This window comes from Chiloscyllium punctatum, chromosome 4 (genome assembly GCF_047496795.1).
Source record: "Chiloscyllium punctatum isolate Juve2018m chromosome 4, sChiPun1.3, whole genome shotgun sequence".
Lineage (NCBI taxonomy): Eukaryota > Metazoa > Chordata > Chondrichthyes > Orectolobiformes > Hemiscylliidae > Chiloscyllium > Chiloscyllium punctatum.
In genome coordinates this window covers 84,239,647-84,255,986 of record NC_092742.1, presented here as the reverse complement: position 1 = coordinate 84,255,986, position 16,340 = coordinate 84,239,647, and the positions used below count along the sequence as shown (strand labels likewise).

General features: G+C 47.5%; 1 protein-coding gene across 1 annotated transcript in view; it reads left to right on the top strand.

Moving 5' to 3' along the window:
• LOC140476491 (deubiquitinase DESI2) overlaps positions 1-16,340 on the top strand; it is a 244,552-nt gene that overhangs the window by 190,702 nt on the left and 37,510 nt on the right. The gene's annotated exons all lie outside the window — the stretch shown is intronic.

Below are 16,340 nucleotides of genomic sequence, written 5' to 3'. Positions count from 1 at the left end.
GGTGTCTCCAACTTGACACTTGCGCCTCTGGACCTCCAACTTGGCAAGGAGTCACTAACACCTGAGGGCACAGTCCACAAGTCAGTGACCACTCAAGCCCTCCCATCCTTAGAGGTTGGCATTGGACATGTACCAGTCCCTTTGCATCCTCTTGGCAAATGTCCGGCCCGCTTATGATACAGATCTTCATTTCACTGCTGCACTTTGGCCATACCTTTCACTGTAATGCTGCTGCAACAGGACATTTCGAAAACAGACAAGCACCAGTTTCATGGGTTACACCAAGACACAGCTGTGGACCCTGCACTTTGTCTCTTAGCATTGACTTTGTGCTCACTTGGATGCTCACAGTCTCACCTTGCCTTGTCTTTTTCTCATTCAGAATATAAAGGCTCACAGTAGCTCTACTTTCCAAACACTCAAACTTTACCAACATGATCCCATGCAAGGATGTAATTTTAAAGATCCAATATATTAACTTTTCCTGTGCTTACAAATGGCTATGTTATATTGGTCCTGCATTGGTTCCAACTTACGTGCAATTTGACTTGTGAACAGGCTGAAGATCAGAACCTGTTTGCAACCTGGGAGAGTGTTTATCTCTTGCTTTTGCATTTAGCGCAGACTCAAAGCCAGGCAGTTTGTTGTGGTTGTCAGCAGTCATCCATCAATGGAGATGAACATGTTGCTGTTTGGTACCATGTTATTTCAATCTCCCACCTACACCATGTGCCAGCAGCGTTAGCAGCAAACACACAGAGTATAACTTGTTAAATGTGAATACTACACATCTGCAATTCATGCACTAGGACACCCAGATCTCTCTACTCCTCATATGTAATTTATTTAGTTACTTAAATGTAATCAATCTCTTGCTATCTAAGGTAAGTGCCTCTTATGATGAGACTTACTGCATGTGCTTCAGCCAAATGGCTATGTCTCAAAGTCTAAACGATGTCGCTCTCAGTCAAATCAAAGGAGGCAGCCTTCAGCCAAGAAGTACAGAGCAGTCAGTCAAGTGTCTGTTATCATTTCAGGGTCTTGTACTGTTAGCAGGTATTTGGGCAGTCAGGATTAAGGGTTCCATATCATACATGGAGTAGGCTTCAGACAGACTTGCAGGTCCTGTTTGACCAGTCTGGGGATTTAAGAGTAGGTCAGTCAGGGAGCTGCACAGAAATCAGTCTGACTGTCCATCAAAATCAGTTAGGGAACTGGACCATAATCATCTTGCAGGGTCAACTTAATAAGGGCATTTATCAGGAGACAATGCTGTAATCGGGAAATTAGGGAAGTCATTTATGGGGATTGGAGTCAACATGCTGGGATACAGAGCAGGGAGAGCTGTGAAGGGGATAAATTCAACATATTAGTACGGGAGATAATAGTGCTTTGGAGAATCTGAGTAAAATTCTGGGTAATCCAAGATGGAGGACAGGAAAAATTTCTGGCTGTAACAGCTGCTCCTTTTTTGAGGTATTTTAGGTGCTGGAGGTGATTTCTTCAAATTCCAGGAGCAGCAATCACTGTTTTATATGCTGTTGCATTGGTTTGGGACTTTGGAAAAAAAAAGTCAAAACAACAATAGTTTTAAAAGGGAGAAGCACAGACAAAGGAAGCACATGGTGAGGTCATTGTAGGAAAGAGAGAGAGAGAGAGAGAGAGAGAGAGAACCTGCAGTTACTGCCTTTGCTGTTTGAATTCATGTATCGTTGGACATCGGAGTGCATCTGGGAAAATTAACAAACAGTGAAATTCACAACAGATCTTGGAGGAACTGTTGGGTGAAGTTCACAGCACAGAATCAGATAAGTTAATTGTTGTTTTAAGTGTGGCCTACAGAGAATCTGCAGTAGTGAGTAGGGAGGGTTCTTTCTTGATTATATGTTTTTGGAGATATGTTTCTTGATTAATCTTAAAATATAAGCCAAAACTATTAACTTAACCTGGGGCAGTGTTTGTAGATGAATAAGACGGTGTTAATTTCTGGGTCTGTACATTGTGAAGGAGCAATGATGGCCTTTAATAGAGTGATATATACTTCTTGTCAGATGTGGGAGTTTAAAGAGCGTTTAAGGGTTTCTGCGGATTATATCTGCCATAAATACTGTTGGCTGCGATTCTTATCAGATCAAAGGGATCGGTTGGAGAGAAAGTTAGAAGCAATGAGGAATTTGCAACAGCAACAGTATGCGATGGATGGCAGCTTTAGGAAGGGGGGAATGTATCAGATACAGTCACATAGATGGATTAACTCCAGGCAGCTAGTGCAGGAGTCTTCTGTGGTTATACCCATTTCAAACAGGTATGCTGTCTTGGAAAATGTAGGGGGTGATGGATTCTCAGGGGAAGGTAGCATGAACAGTCAAGTTTCTGGTATTGAGACTGGCTTTAATGCAACGAGGGGTATGTCAGCTTCCAAGAGATCAATTGTGTTCGGGCATTCTCTAGTCCAAGTTACAGACAAATGTTTTCTGTGGCCAGTAGCGAAAAAGCAGAATGGTGTGTTGCTTCCTTGGTGCCAGGATCAAGGATATCTCAGAAAGGGTGCAGAATGTTCTCACGGGGGAGAGGGGCCAGCAAGAGGTCATTGTCCACATTGGAACCAACAACATAGGAAGGGAAAACGTTGAGATTCTGAAGGGAGATTACAGGAAGTTAGGCAGAAATTTAAAAAGGAGGTCCTCAAGAGTAGTAATATCTGGATGTTGAAGAAAACTCTTGAGACTCAGACCTTGAGAACTGATTAGTTTATTACACGATATATCATGGGGAATTCACCGTCCTAACTGTGGCTTGGTGTTACTATGAAGTACATAGAATACTACAAGATTATATAGAGAAAGCAGGTAGGAGCTGATCGTTAATTACACAGTTTGGTACTAAATTAGAGGTTAGTTATTAAGGTAAAACTAAAGCACTATTGTGCATTCCACAAAGTGGACAGAACAAGTGGTATCACCATTTGTTCTAGTTACACAGATTGCCAACACTAAGCAGAGATGTCCCTAATTAGCTGAATGACTGTGAAGTGGCAATAACTTGTGAAGGAATTGGGACTAATTGACAAGTCAATGTCAGCTTGACTGGTTCTACAGCCTGCACTGATCATTCATCAAAGGGAGGAGACAATATCTTGACACCTTTGGAAGATAAGGCCTACCTTTCATCTTACCTCATAGTAAGGAATGCACAGCCAGCAACGTTCTGGAAACACAAAATGGTTTCTCAGCTGGATTAGGAAAATGGCTTCCAGGCAAACCATGTTAACTTTTCCTTAAAAATCCCTCCTTTTTCTTTTCATAATCAGAAAAGCAGGTCCAGGTCTTCAACAAAAGGGAGAATGTATCCCGGACCTTGGGGGGGGGGGGTTGCCCGGAGGGGGACGTTCTATGTCAGACGGGTTACCCTCGGACTCTGACTTGATAGCCTCCTCAAATCCAGGACTTGAGGGCTTAGGGCTGAGAGGCTTAGTGGTGACATGAGGGCTCATCGGGAAGGTAACGTTAACTAATTGGGCTGTAGGCAGGGTAGAGGGTAGGAATAATGAGCTGCAGCGTGCACAGCACTGTTTGAGAAAAACAATCAGGAGCGTGATGACCACTAGGGCAATAACCAGCACTATGAAACCCTGGACAATGGCACTCCCCAAAGACCCAAACCACCTGCCCATCCAGGTCCAAAATTCCCAATGTGAGTTGGCAGTATGAAGCCTAGTGGCCGCCTCTCGGATGTGGTCAGCAAGATTGGTGATATTTTCACTGGCATCAGGGATATAGGTGCAACAGGCAGTGCCAATGAGGGCACATGTGCCCCCCCCTTCTCAGCCAAAAGGTAGTCTAATGCCATCTGGTTCTGGAAGGCAACCGTGCGAAGGGCAACCATCTCCACATTAATCTTTTTAAAGGCTAAGGCTGTGTCATTGGCCACCTTCTCTAGAAGGGATGCCAGGTGCCTGGCTTGGATGGTCAGCCGGGCGGTCCATCCCTTTCTACTGATAAAGCTCTTTTGGAGCAAGTCCTGAGCTGCTCGAATGGGGATGAATGGAAATGGTAGATGAAGAGGACTACATACCCAACATAGCAGCTACCAATCCAGGAGACTGGTAGCCAAGGGTAGGCCTTATGGCCACAAATGAAATAGGTGTCATTATAGGTTCCTAGATGGTCCATCTGGGTGCCAGTCCAAAAGGTCCTAAAAATGATGTTACCCGAAGTCTTATTGGGGGTCTTAAGGTTGAGTATACTGCCTCTTAAAGGAGCAGGGAATAGTTGCAACTGCTGTATCTGGCAACCCTAGTTGTTTTAGGAGTCGCTCTTAAAACTAATAGTTCCCAGGGGTGCACCCAGCCAGGGCAGGGGGTGTACGCGAGAGGTTGTACCGGAGCTGGAACCATCCTTTGTACTTGTCCAAGGTATAACCCACTGATTTCCAGTGAGGACAACTATTATCTGTCTGGGCAAGGCCCAATCTCTCGAACCCACTGGGAAGCCGCATCATGGCCACCTCAGAGGACCAATTCCATTCCGACCACCATTCAGCGGTGTCAGATTTGTTGAATGGGATAGGTCGGAGGGGGATTCCCCCTTGAGAATGAATGGGAATGTGAGCACATACCCAGCAGTGGGAACGGTTAATCTCTTTCGCATAGGTATAAGTCATGTGCAGAAAGGTATTAGTATGTAACTCGTGAACGATAAAATGCAGTGCTCTGTTCCCTTGATCCCATTCAAACCCCACCAGGGGGTATAGAACTAGGAGGGACACATAGAAGAGGCATTCTGGATTAGTGGTGCTGGAAGAGCACAGCAGTTCAGGCAGCATCCAAGGAGCAGTAAAATCGCCGATTATCTCTCCACCCTTCAGGCTCTCTGCCTCTATTCCTGATGAAGGGCTTTTGCCCGAAACATCGATTTTACTGCTCCTCAGATGCTGCCTGAACTGCTGTGCTCTTCCAGCACCACTAATCCAGAATCTGGTTTCCAGCATCTGCAGTCGTTGTTTTTACCACAGAGAAGAGGCAGACAGTCACTCCCCAGATGGCACAGCCAGCAGGCATGCTGGTACTTCCAGTGTCTTTTGTTCAGGGGTTTTCTGGTCAGGTTGTTCGGGCGAAGGCACTCTTTTGCAATGGGTGGCGTGTGTCCACTCAGGTACTCCTTCAACCTTGACAGCCGTTCGGGTCACCAGGAGGACGAGGTATGGGCCTTTCCACCTTGGAGAAAGAGAACTCTTTTCAATGGATTTTATCGTCACATTTTCCCCTGGGTGGAACGGATGCATGGAGCCATTACCCGGTGCGGGAAGGACCTCCTTGGCCAACGCATGGTTGTGGGTGATGGCCTGGTACAATGACTTGGCATAGTCCAGAAGGGACCCATGAGTCAGAAGCAGTGCCAGATCTGTGGGAGGTTTGGGGAGTCGGAGCCCCGTGGGCATCGGGTGGCCCATGAGTACCTCAAAGGGAGTTAGTCCCAAAGTTCGATTAACTTGGCCCCCAAGAGTATACAGGGCTAGTGGCATTGCCTCTGGCCAGGGCAGACTTGTATCCTGGGTGACCTTGGTTAAAGTAATTGTAAGGGTGCCATTCATCCGTTCCACCATCCCCGAGGACCGGGGCTGATACGGAATGTGGTGTTTCCATGTAATAATTTTACCAACTCCTTTTGTAACCTCGGCAGTAAAATGCGTCCGTCTGTCACTGTTAACACCATTCGGGACATCAAACCAAGGAATCACATCCTTCATGAGACACTTAACCACTGTTCTGGGGAAAGCTTCCACCCATTTGGAAAACATATCCACTATGACCAGCAGGTATTGAACACCCTGTTTGGGGGGGGGGGGGGGCAATATGGGCAAAATCAATCTGCAAATGATGAAGGGGTCCATCGGAGACAGGCAAGTGATCATACTTGGCCAGTGGTTTTGCATTATTATTCTGTAGGCAGATCAGGCAGCAGGAAACTAGCGCTTGTGCTGCAGCAGCGAAGCCGGGAGCATACCAGCTTTGTCTTACTGCATGGATCATTCCCCATCGTCCTGTGTGACCAACTCCAAGGGCAGCCAGTGCCAAAACATGCAGGTGTGATCGGGGGCATCCGAGCGTTGTACTAGTCCTAAGCTGCCTGAGTCCTTAGCACCTATACGTGCCAACTATCTTTCTCAGCCCAATGGGCGTGCCGCTGAGCAGCCACTATCCCATCTGCCGCTAGGTCTAAAGCGTCTTTTGACTTGCCCATCTTGAGAGCTCGTGAAACATATATAGTGTGGGTTAAAGCTGTTCGTTTGGCAGCTTGGTCAGCCCGCACATTCCCTCGGGGTATTGGATCGTCTGTAGCAGTATGGGCCGCACACTTAATCACAACCACATCAGAGGGAAGCATTATAGCCTGCAGAAGGTTGTTGATGAGCAGGGCATGTTGCAGGGGTGTCCCAGAGGAAGTAATAAATCCTCTATGTTTCCATAGGGCTCCAAAATCATGGACTACTCCAAAAGCATATCTGGAGTCAGTGTAAATAGTAACAGACTTTCAGTCAGCTAGAATACAGGCCCTGGTGAGGGCAAACACTTCGGCTGCTTGCGCAGGAGTCCCTTCCGGCAATGCAGCCGATTCGAGGGTATCGAAAGGTGTGCAGATCGCATATCTGGCCAACATTTGATGGGCCAAGGGCCGAAAAGAGGGACCATCAGTAAAGAGAATCATGTCTGGGCTGTCTAATGGAGTCTCAGAGAGATCAGAGCGGGGGAGATGACAACCTCTTGGACTACATTCAAGCAGTCACGGTCCGCCTCAGGTGGGTCATGGGAGGTTGGGAGAAGGGTGGCTGGGTTCGGCGTGGATGCAGTGTAAGGTATGGGATAGTAAGATAACCTCGTAGCCAGTTCTCCGTGATGCTGTAAAATGTTGGGTTGCTGCTGAATTTAGCAGCAGGGAGACCGAATGAGGCACAAGAACAGTGCACGGATAATCCATCACAGTACCATTACACCATTTTATACCATTACAGTGGCAGCCACCACAGCACTCAAACAGGCCGGCATTCCCCTTACAACAGGTGGGAACTGTACAGAATAAAAGGATTCAGGGCGTCGGAGATCCCCATGCATCTGTGACAAAATGCCGGACGCATAGCCCTCTTTTTCATGCACACAAAGCTGAAACGGCAGCATATAGTTAGGTATGCCCAGAGCAGGAGCCAAGGCCAGGCATTGTCTAAGTGTGTCAAAGGCCCGTGACATCTCAGGCATCCATGTCACCCAGGTCGGCTGCTTTGGTGAGGAAGCCTCACGGAGAGACGCATCAACAAGATGATAGTCTGAGATCCAGTGTCTGCGATAGTTCACCATGCCCAGGAAAGACGGCAGTTCAGTACACGAAACAGGAGGAGAGAATTTGACAATGGCTGCAATGTGATCTGGAGATAAACCTCTGAGACCGTGCCTAAGCGCAGGGACTGCACTTTCTTCTGGCACAGCTGCATTTTCTCCAGTGAGACTCTATGTCCATCCTGAGGCAGACAGTGGAGCAGTGCTACAGTGTCCGTGTTGCAAGTCGCAGGCGAGGCCGAAACCATAAGCAAATCATTGGCGTACTGGATCAAGGTACTGTGACCTGGGAGGCAGAGGTCCTTCAGGGTCCGGTGCACTGCAGAGGCATACACAGTGGGGCTCTCCATGTACCCTGGGGGAAGCCGTGTCCTTGTATATTGGCGACAGCCATAAGTAAATGCAAAAAGGTACTGACTTTCGGGGGACAACTTAATGGAGGAAAAGGCAGAGCAGAGGTCTATAACTGAAAAACAGGTAGCGGTAGCAGGAAGGCTTGTAAGGATTGCATTAGCATCCAGAACCACTGGAGAGCAGGGAACAACGATAGCGTCAATCGCCCTCAGCTCCTGCACAAACCTTCATCGGCCCGGTTTGGGGATGGGGGTGCAGGTGTGTTGCAGGGGCTCACAGTACGGACCAGGATGCCATGGTGCAGAAGGGAGTCAATAACAGGTTTAATCCCTTCGGCTGTAGCCGGTGACAGATTGTACTGTCTTACAGACGGCAAGGCGGCCCCTGGTTTGACAGTGACCATGTGAGGTGGAGCTGATAACATTAGGCCAGCGTGATTGGAATTTGCGCCAACAATGATGGAGGGAGAGCCTCAAGCAGCATAGGGCTGTCACAGGTCAGGATGGGCGGTGGTGTCCGCAGGACAAAATCCGTAGGAAATGAGAAGGGACGGCAATGAATGCACAACTCCACCGGTTCTAGCTCAGCAACCTGCAGGGAGTCAGGGTCGGACGGGTCTAGGGTCCGAAATACCTGCGGCAACTTCCGGAGCCGGAGCACCAAGGGCCCCAAGTCCTGTAGGCGTGACAGGGCTTTAACCGCAACTGGGACGTAGGGGAAGGAGACTGTGTCAGAGCGGAAAATGGCTGCTGGTCGGCAGCAAGTAGGACCTCCGCTGTTAAGCCTTGCTGCCCAACATAATAAAGCCCAGTCAACTGCAGGGCAGAGGGCAGATCGAGGCAAGGGCGGGGTAGGACAGCGCAGGGTAGGTGAAGTATGCCGCAGCACAGTAGAAGTCACACAGAAAATGACTCGTCTGAAGGATCCAGTAAAGGAAGGAAATCGTGGGGAATGACGGAGCATGCAGTAAAGATGGGAGACAGGAGAGAAAAGAGGCGCGCACAGGGTTGCCAGGGGACACCCGAGCATAAAGGGAGGGAGTCAGGGTGAGCGGGGGTGACAGGTAAACCATAGCAGCATGCAGCAGGGGCCAGGAAGCTCCAGCGTAAGCCCCTGAGGGGAATAGTGAATAGATGCATTAAGTTTGCATAGCATTTGGTGCCCCAAAAGGCCAACTGGGCAGGAAGGGGAAAATATAGCCCGGTCAGGCACCGTGCATGGACCAACACCAATAAGGATAGGATCTGGCAGAGATTCCTCGAGGGATACTCCAGAGACACCCACCGAGCAAACAGTATCAGAACTGACAAAAAGAGCCGCTGAGGGAGGTGCAGAGGAATGGGTGGCCCCGGAGTCCACCAGAATCGAAACCATACGGCTCCCCGCCACCCATTTCAACGTCCATCATACGACTCTTGGACAGGGAGTGGGAGAGCTGTATGGAAGCGGCCTGCAAAGCCTCCCTCATGCGGCAGCCCTAGGCTTGCAGGGCAGGGGGGAAGGGGTTGCCAACAGAGTAGCTGGCCGGCAAAGGCTGCCGCTGCTCCGGGAAAACGGGTTGCCGCTGAGGAACCCGCTGAGGGGGTGAAGTGTGGCAATCCTGCTCCCAGTGACCAAAGTTCCCATACGACCTGCACTGATCCTGGCTAATATCCCGCTGTGGCTGTCTCCATCCATGCCGGCCCCTGCCGATCCCCTTCCCTGGGCCACTGGCCTGATTCTGAAACCCTGCCTGCATCAAGCGGGGAAATGACATCTCTGTCACCTTTTGGTTGTCGAAAAGGCCCTGCCGATCCATGTTAGTGAGAGAGGTAAGGAGTTGATCCCAAGTTTTAGTTTGTCAATCATGATTAAGAGACTTAAAAGTATGGGCATGTCGGGGCTGCATGCAATGAATAAGGATCTGAGAGGCCAATCTGTCATTAGTCGCGAGGACTCCCAAACCTCCTTAAAGCGAGGGAGAAAATCAGGGAATGATCCATCAGATTTCTGCTGACAGCGGGTGACTTCACCGAAATCTGCCTGCTGTCACGCTGCTGCCAAAAGAATGGGTTGAACCTTGTCTTTAAGCCAGTCTGCCTGCGCTTCCCCATTGGTCCACATCTCTGCAGGGAATACCAGGGAGCCCTTGACAGATGCCCAGCGTACGCCAAATGCAGCAAAGTGTTAACATCCTGTGGCAGACGGTTGTAAGTATCGCAGACCTGAAGGAGCCAACCATAGAAGGAAGCGAGACGCATAATCGGATCGGGGCCATCTCGGAGCATAGCATGGGCCTCAGCATGAGTCCAAGGCTTGTCAAAAGGGACTGCCCCATTCATGACACGGGGAGCCTGGGTGGAGTACTTTGCCGCGTCCTGGGAGAAGAGAGTCATGCCGAAGTGGCGACTCTGCCCAGGAGTGGCACCGTCAGTGGAAGAGGAGACAGCAGCCTCCGAGCTGGAATCAGGGACAGTCACATCAGAACCAGCAGGTCGAGCACTAGGACCCTGCGAAGCATGTCAGGTATTGGGTTGGTGTGGAAGGGCAGCCGTTCCAGCACCTTGAGCAGTATCCCGACCATGCAGCCAGGAGGGCGGAAGAGCAGCAATTTCATCAACCTGAGAGTCGGAATCTGAGGTAGGGATGGCAAGTTTGGGATACTGGGTGGAATAAGGTAGAGGGGCGGTATAGGGGGTATCCGCAGGGACGGCAGCTTAACTGGAACGCTGAGAGCGGTTTTTAGTATTGGGGGGCTGATGGCCTTTAGCAACGTCCTTTTCCAGACACCCGAGCATATACTCCGTGTCCCAGGAGGGATCCACGTAACCACCCTCAACGTTTGCATGCCAGTAATCAATTTTATCCAACCGAAAAGAGACCCCATAAGGCAATGGGACCATCCGTAGAGGTTGGAGGTGAAAGGGATAACATACTGGCTGCCACCAGTCTCCTTCCAGACGGTGTCAGCCGGCGACCCTGGGGGGATCGAGAGGGTCTCCTGCCTTACTCTTGCAATGAACATATTTACCATGGCGCTTTACGACAGCCACTGAGGGGGTAAAAGGACGGGGTCCAGCCTGCACAGCGGAACAGGATTAACTTGATCTGGGGGCCGGTGCTTCAATCAATCCTGTAGATACTCACAAACCCATCGCCCCAACCTGGAATCGCAAACAAGCCCCTGCAAGTAAAGAAACAAAACAACCAAAACACACAAAGACAAACAACTGAACAGTACTAAGAGCAGCACCGCAACCACTCCTCAAGTTCCTTCCAGAAGCAGTGTTCTGGGCCACAGACCGTCTTCTGTCTTGCCCTGGGGAATCAGCCCGCGAACTCAGGTCAGGTTAAACCAAAACTAAATTTAATGTGATCTTTCCCTTATTCCGTTTTGCCCTCAGGGGATCAGCCTGCAAGGCTCATGTCAGGATCACTGGTGGGGCCAAAGAAAGTAATTTCGAGTGGCCCTTCACACTCGAACAGCCAACTGAACACAAATTTAAAGCTCTGTCTCTGAGAAGACAAACCCCACAGTAAATGAGACTGCAGGTCCGGCTAACCTCGTAAAACAGAGACCAAGCCGACTACGTCAATTGTTGAAGAAAACTCTCGAGGCTCAGACCTTGAGAACTGATTAGTTTATTACATGATATATCATGGGGAATTCACCGTCCTAACTGTGGCTTGGTGTTATTCCAAAGTACATCAGGATACTACAGGATTATATAGAGAAAGCAGGTAGGAGCTGATCATTAATTACACAGTTTGGTATGCTTACAAATTGATACTAAATTAGAGGTTAGTTATTAAGGTAAAATTAAAGCACTATTGTGCATTCCACAAAGTGGACAGAACAAGTGGTATCACCATTTGTTCTAGTTACACAGATTGCCAACACTAAGTAGAGATGTCCCTAATTAGCTGAATGACTGTGAAGTGGCAATAACTTGTGAAGGAATTGGGACTAATTGACAAGTCTATGTCAGCTTGACTGGTTCTACAGCCTGCACTGATCATTTATCAAAGGGAGGAGACAATATCTTGACACCTTTGGAAGATAAGGCCTACCTTTCACCTTACCTCATAGTAAGGAATGCACAGCCAGCAACGTTCTGGAAACACAAAATGGTTTCTCAGCTGGATTAGGAAAATGGCTTCCAGGCAAACCATGTTCGCTTTTCCCCAACACTGGATTACTCCCGGTGCTATGAGCTAGTGAGGGCAGGTATAGGAGGATAGAGCAGATGAATGCATGGCTGAGGAGTGGTGTATGGGAGAAGGATTCACATTTTTGGATCATTGGAATCTCTTTTGTGGTAGAAGTGACCTGTACAAGAAAGACGAATTGCACCTAAATTGGAAGCGGACTAATATACTGGCAGGGAAATTTGCAAGAGCTGCTCGGGGGTGGGGGGGAGGGGTGGGGTGGGACCCAAGGAGATAGTGAGGAAAGAGATCAAACTGAGACTGGTACAGTTAAGAACAGAAGCGAGTCAAACAGTCAGGGCAGGCAGGGACAAGGTGGGACTAATAAATTAAACTGCATTTATTTCAATGCAAGGGGCCGAACAGGGAAGGGAGATGAACTCAGGGCGTGGTTAGGAACGTGAGGCTGGGATATCATAGCAATTACGGAAACATGGCTCAGGGATGGGCAGGACTGGCAGTTTAATGTTCCAGGAAACAAATGCTACAGGAAGGATAGAAAGGGAGGCAAGAGAGGAGGGGGAGGTGTTAGCATTTTTGATAAGGGATAGTGTTAGAGCTGTGCTGAGGGAGGATATTCCTGGAAATACATCCAGGGAAGTTATTTGAGTGGAACTGAGAAATAAGAAAGGGGTGAAAACCTTATTGGGATTGTATTATAGACCCCTAATAATCAGAGGGAAATTGAGAAACAAACTTGTAAGGAGATCTCAGCTATCTGTAAGAATAATAGGGTGGTTATAGGAGGGGATTTCAACTTTCCAAACATAGACTGAAACTGTCATAGTGTTAAGGGTTTAGGTGGAGAGGAATTTGTTAAATGTGTAGAAGACAATTTTCTGATTCAGTATGTGGATGTACCTACTAGAGAAGGTACAAAACTTGACCTACTCTTGGGAAATAAGGCAGGGCAGGTGACTGCGGTATCAGTGGGGGAGCACTTTGGGGCCAGCGACCATAATTCTGTTAGATTTAAAATAATGATGGAAAAGGATAGATCAGATCTAAAAGTTAACGTTCTAAATTGGAGAAAGGCCAATTTTGACTGTATGAGGCAAGAACTTTCAAAAGCTGATTGGGGGGGCGGATGTTCTCAAGTAAAGGGACGGCTGGAAAATGGGAAGCCTTCAGAAATGAGATAATGAGAATCCAGAGAAAGTATATTCCCATCAGGGTGAAAGGGAAGGCTGGTAGGTATAGGGAATCCCATAGGGAATGCTGGATGACTAAAGAAATTGAGCGTTTTGTTAAGAAAAAGAAGGAAGCATATGTAAGGTATAGACAGGATAGAACAAATGAATCCTTAGAAGAGTATAAAGGCAGTAAGAGTATACTTAAGAGGGAAATCAGGAGGGCCAAAAGGGGACATGAGATAGCATTGGAAAATAGAGTTAAGGAGAATCAAAAGGGTTTTTACAAATATGTTAAGGACAAAAGGGTAACTAGGGCCCCTCAAAGATCAGCAAGATGGCCTTTGTGTGAAGCTGCAGAAAATGGGGGAGATACTAAATGAGTATTTTGCATCAGTATTTACTGTGGAAAAGGATATGGAAGATATCGACTGTAGGGAAATAAATGGTGACACCTTGCAAAATGTCCAAATTACAGAGAAGGAAGTGCTGGATGTCGTAACACGCATAAAGATGGACAAATCCCCAGGACCTGATCAGGTGTACCCTAGAGCTCTGTGGGAAGCTAAAGAAGTGATTGCTGGGCCTCTTGCTGAGATATTTGTATCAATAGTCACAGGTGAGGTGCCGGAAGACTGGAGGTTGGCTAACGTGGTGCCATTGTTTAAGAAGGGCGATAAAGACAAGTCAGGGAACTATAGACCTGTGAGTCTGACCTCGGAGGTGGGTAAGTTGCTGGAGGGAATCCTGAAGGACAGGATGTACGTGTTTTTGGAAAGACAAGGACTCATTATGGATAGTAAACATGGCTTTGTGCATGAGAAATCATGTCTCACAAACTTGATTGAGTTTTTTGAAGAAGTAACATAGAGGATTGATGAGGGCAGAGCGGTAGATGTGATCTATATGGACTTCAGTAAGGTGTTTGACAAGGTTCCCCATGGGAAACTGATTAGCAAGGTTAGATTTCATGGAATACAGGGAGAACTAGCCACTTGGATACAGAACTAGCTCAAAGGTAGAAGACCAAGGGTGGTGGTAGAGGGTTGTTTTTCAGACTGGAGGCCTGTGACCAGTGGAGTGCCACAACGATTGGTGATGGGTCCTCTACTTTTTGTCATTTACATAAATGATTTAGATGCAAGCATAAGAGGTACAGTTAGTAAGTTTGCTGATGACACCAAAATTGGAGGTGTCGTGCACAGCGAAGAGGGTTACCTCAGATTACAACAGGATCTGGACCAGATGGGCCAATGGGCTGAGAAGTTGCAGATGGAGTTTAATTCAGATAAATGTGAGGTGCTGCATTTTGGGAAAGCAAATCTTAGCAGGATTTATACACTTAATGGTAAGGTCCTAGTTACCAAACTAAAAGACCTTGGAGAGCAGGTTCATAGCCTCTCCCTATAGCTCAAATCCTCCAACCATGGCAACATCCTTGTAAATCTTTGCTGAACCCTTTCAAGTTTCACAACATCTTTCCGATAGGAAGGAGACCAGAATTGCATGCAATATTCCAACTGTGGCCTAACCAATGTCCTGTACAGCCTCAACATGACCTCCCAACTCCTGTACTCAATATTCTGACTAATAAAGGAAAGCATACCAAACACCTTCTTCACTATCCTATATACCTGCGACTCCACTTTCAAGGAGCTATGATCCTGCACGCCAAGGTCTCTTTGTTCAGCAACACTCCCTAGGGACTTTGCCTTTCCAAATACATGTACATCCTGTCCCTCAGGATTCCCTCCAACAACTTGCCCACCATTGAGGTCTGGCTCACCAGTCTATAGTTCCCTGGTTTGTCTTTATCGCCCTTCTTAAACAGTGGCACCACGTTTGCCAACCTCCAGTCTTCCGGCACCTCACCTGTGACTATCGATGATACAAATATCTTCGTAAGAGGCCCAGCAATCACTTCTCTAGCTTCCCACAGAGTTCTAGGCTACACCTGATCAGGTCCTGGGGATTTATCCACCTTTACCTGTTTCAAGACATCCAGCACTTCCTCCTCTGTAATCTGGACATTTTGCAAGATGTCACCATCTATTTCCCTACAGTCTATGTCTTCCATTTCCTTTTCCACAGTAAATACTGATGCAAAGTATTCATTTAGTATCTCCCCCATTTTCTGCAGCTCCACACAAAGGCCGCCTTGCTGATCTTTGAGGGGCCCTAGAATTGACGTTTCAGGAATGAAGCTTGTGAGCCAAGGGCATGAAGAGATAAATGAAGGGGGGGGCGGGGGGTGGGGATGGGAGAGAAGATGGCTGAGAGTGCAATAGGTAGATGAAGGTGGGGTAATGGCAATAGGTCAGAGAGGAGGGTGGAGCAGATGGGTGGGAAGGAAGATAGACATGTCATGAGGGCAGTATGTATTTAATAGTGTAACTTCTCCTTAAGTTACTTAATTTCATAAGAACCCTCCAACATCTCCAACTTAGATGTAGACTTTCAGAAGGGACCAGGCATAAGAAATTTCAGTGTACCTCAGAGTGTGCAACAATGGAGATGCTGCAAGGTCCTATCTACACTACATGCACTGGAATAGGAATATCTCGCCAGTGAAAAATTGGCCCCAATAAATTTCTTCACTCAGGTGAGATAAACCTTTTGTTATCTGAGGTAAATTTTGCTGAGACTTATTCATACATCGTCCTTCACCACGAGCTACTAGAAAGCCCAGTTGGATAGTATATGAAGAAGAGTTAATTGAAGCACTCTACCCAAGGTACCCAGGCCTTTTCATCAATATTATAACAGCCTGACTGTGAAGTAGGTCTTGATCTGTGAGTGAAGAAGTGCCGCATTCAGAAATGCTTCAACTTTTCGGCTGCTATTATCTTAATAAATGTTTTGTGGAACATTCAGCTGTGAGTTGCTGATGGCCTTGTTACCAAATGCTCTGATCAGTTTGAAACTGAATGGTGAGAGAGGATGCTCTTAGATTTAACTCTGACTGCGCACTGGGTTACTTAATTTTATTCAAAGTGAACAGGCAGTAAATATATTCTCAGCACACTTCACCCAGAAATTGTAATCTCAGGCAAGATAGCTGTTATTAAAGACTATCCAATATCAGGATGGATTACGTATGAGAGGCTTTAGTCAGGATTGCATGAGGCCGAACTGTCTTGTTTTGTGATCCCTGTACAGGTCGAGGATGATTATATTGTGTAAAGACCCATTCCTGCTCTTTTCCTTATGTGCTTATCTGGGCTTCAAACAGGAAAAATAGACAGACTGGTGAAGAAGCTTGAGTCAGGAGAATGGGAGCAAGATACATGATTCATATGATGTTTTGTTGTGCCAATTTTAGATGTAAAAGTAGAGCT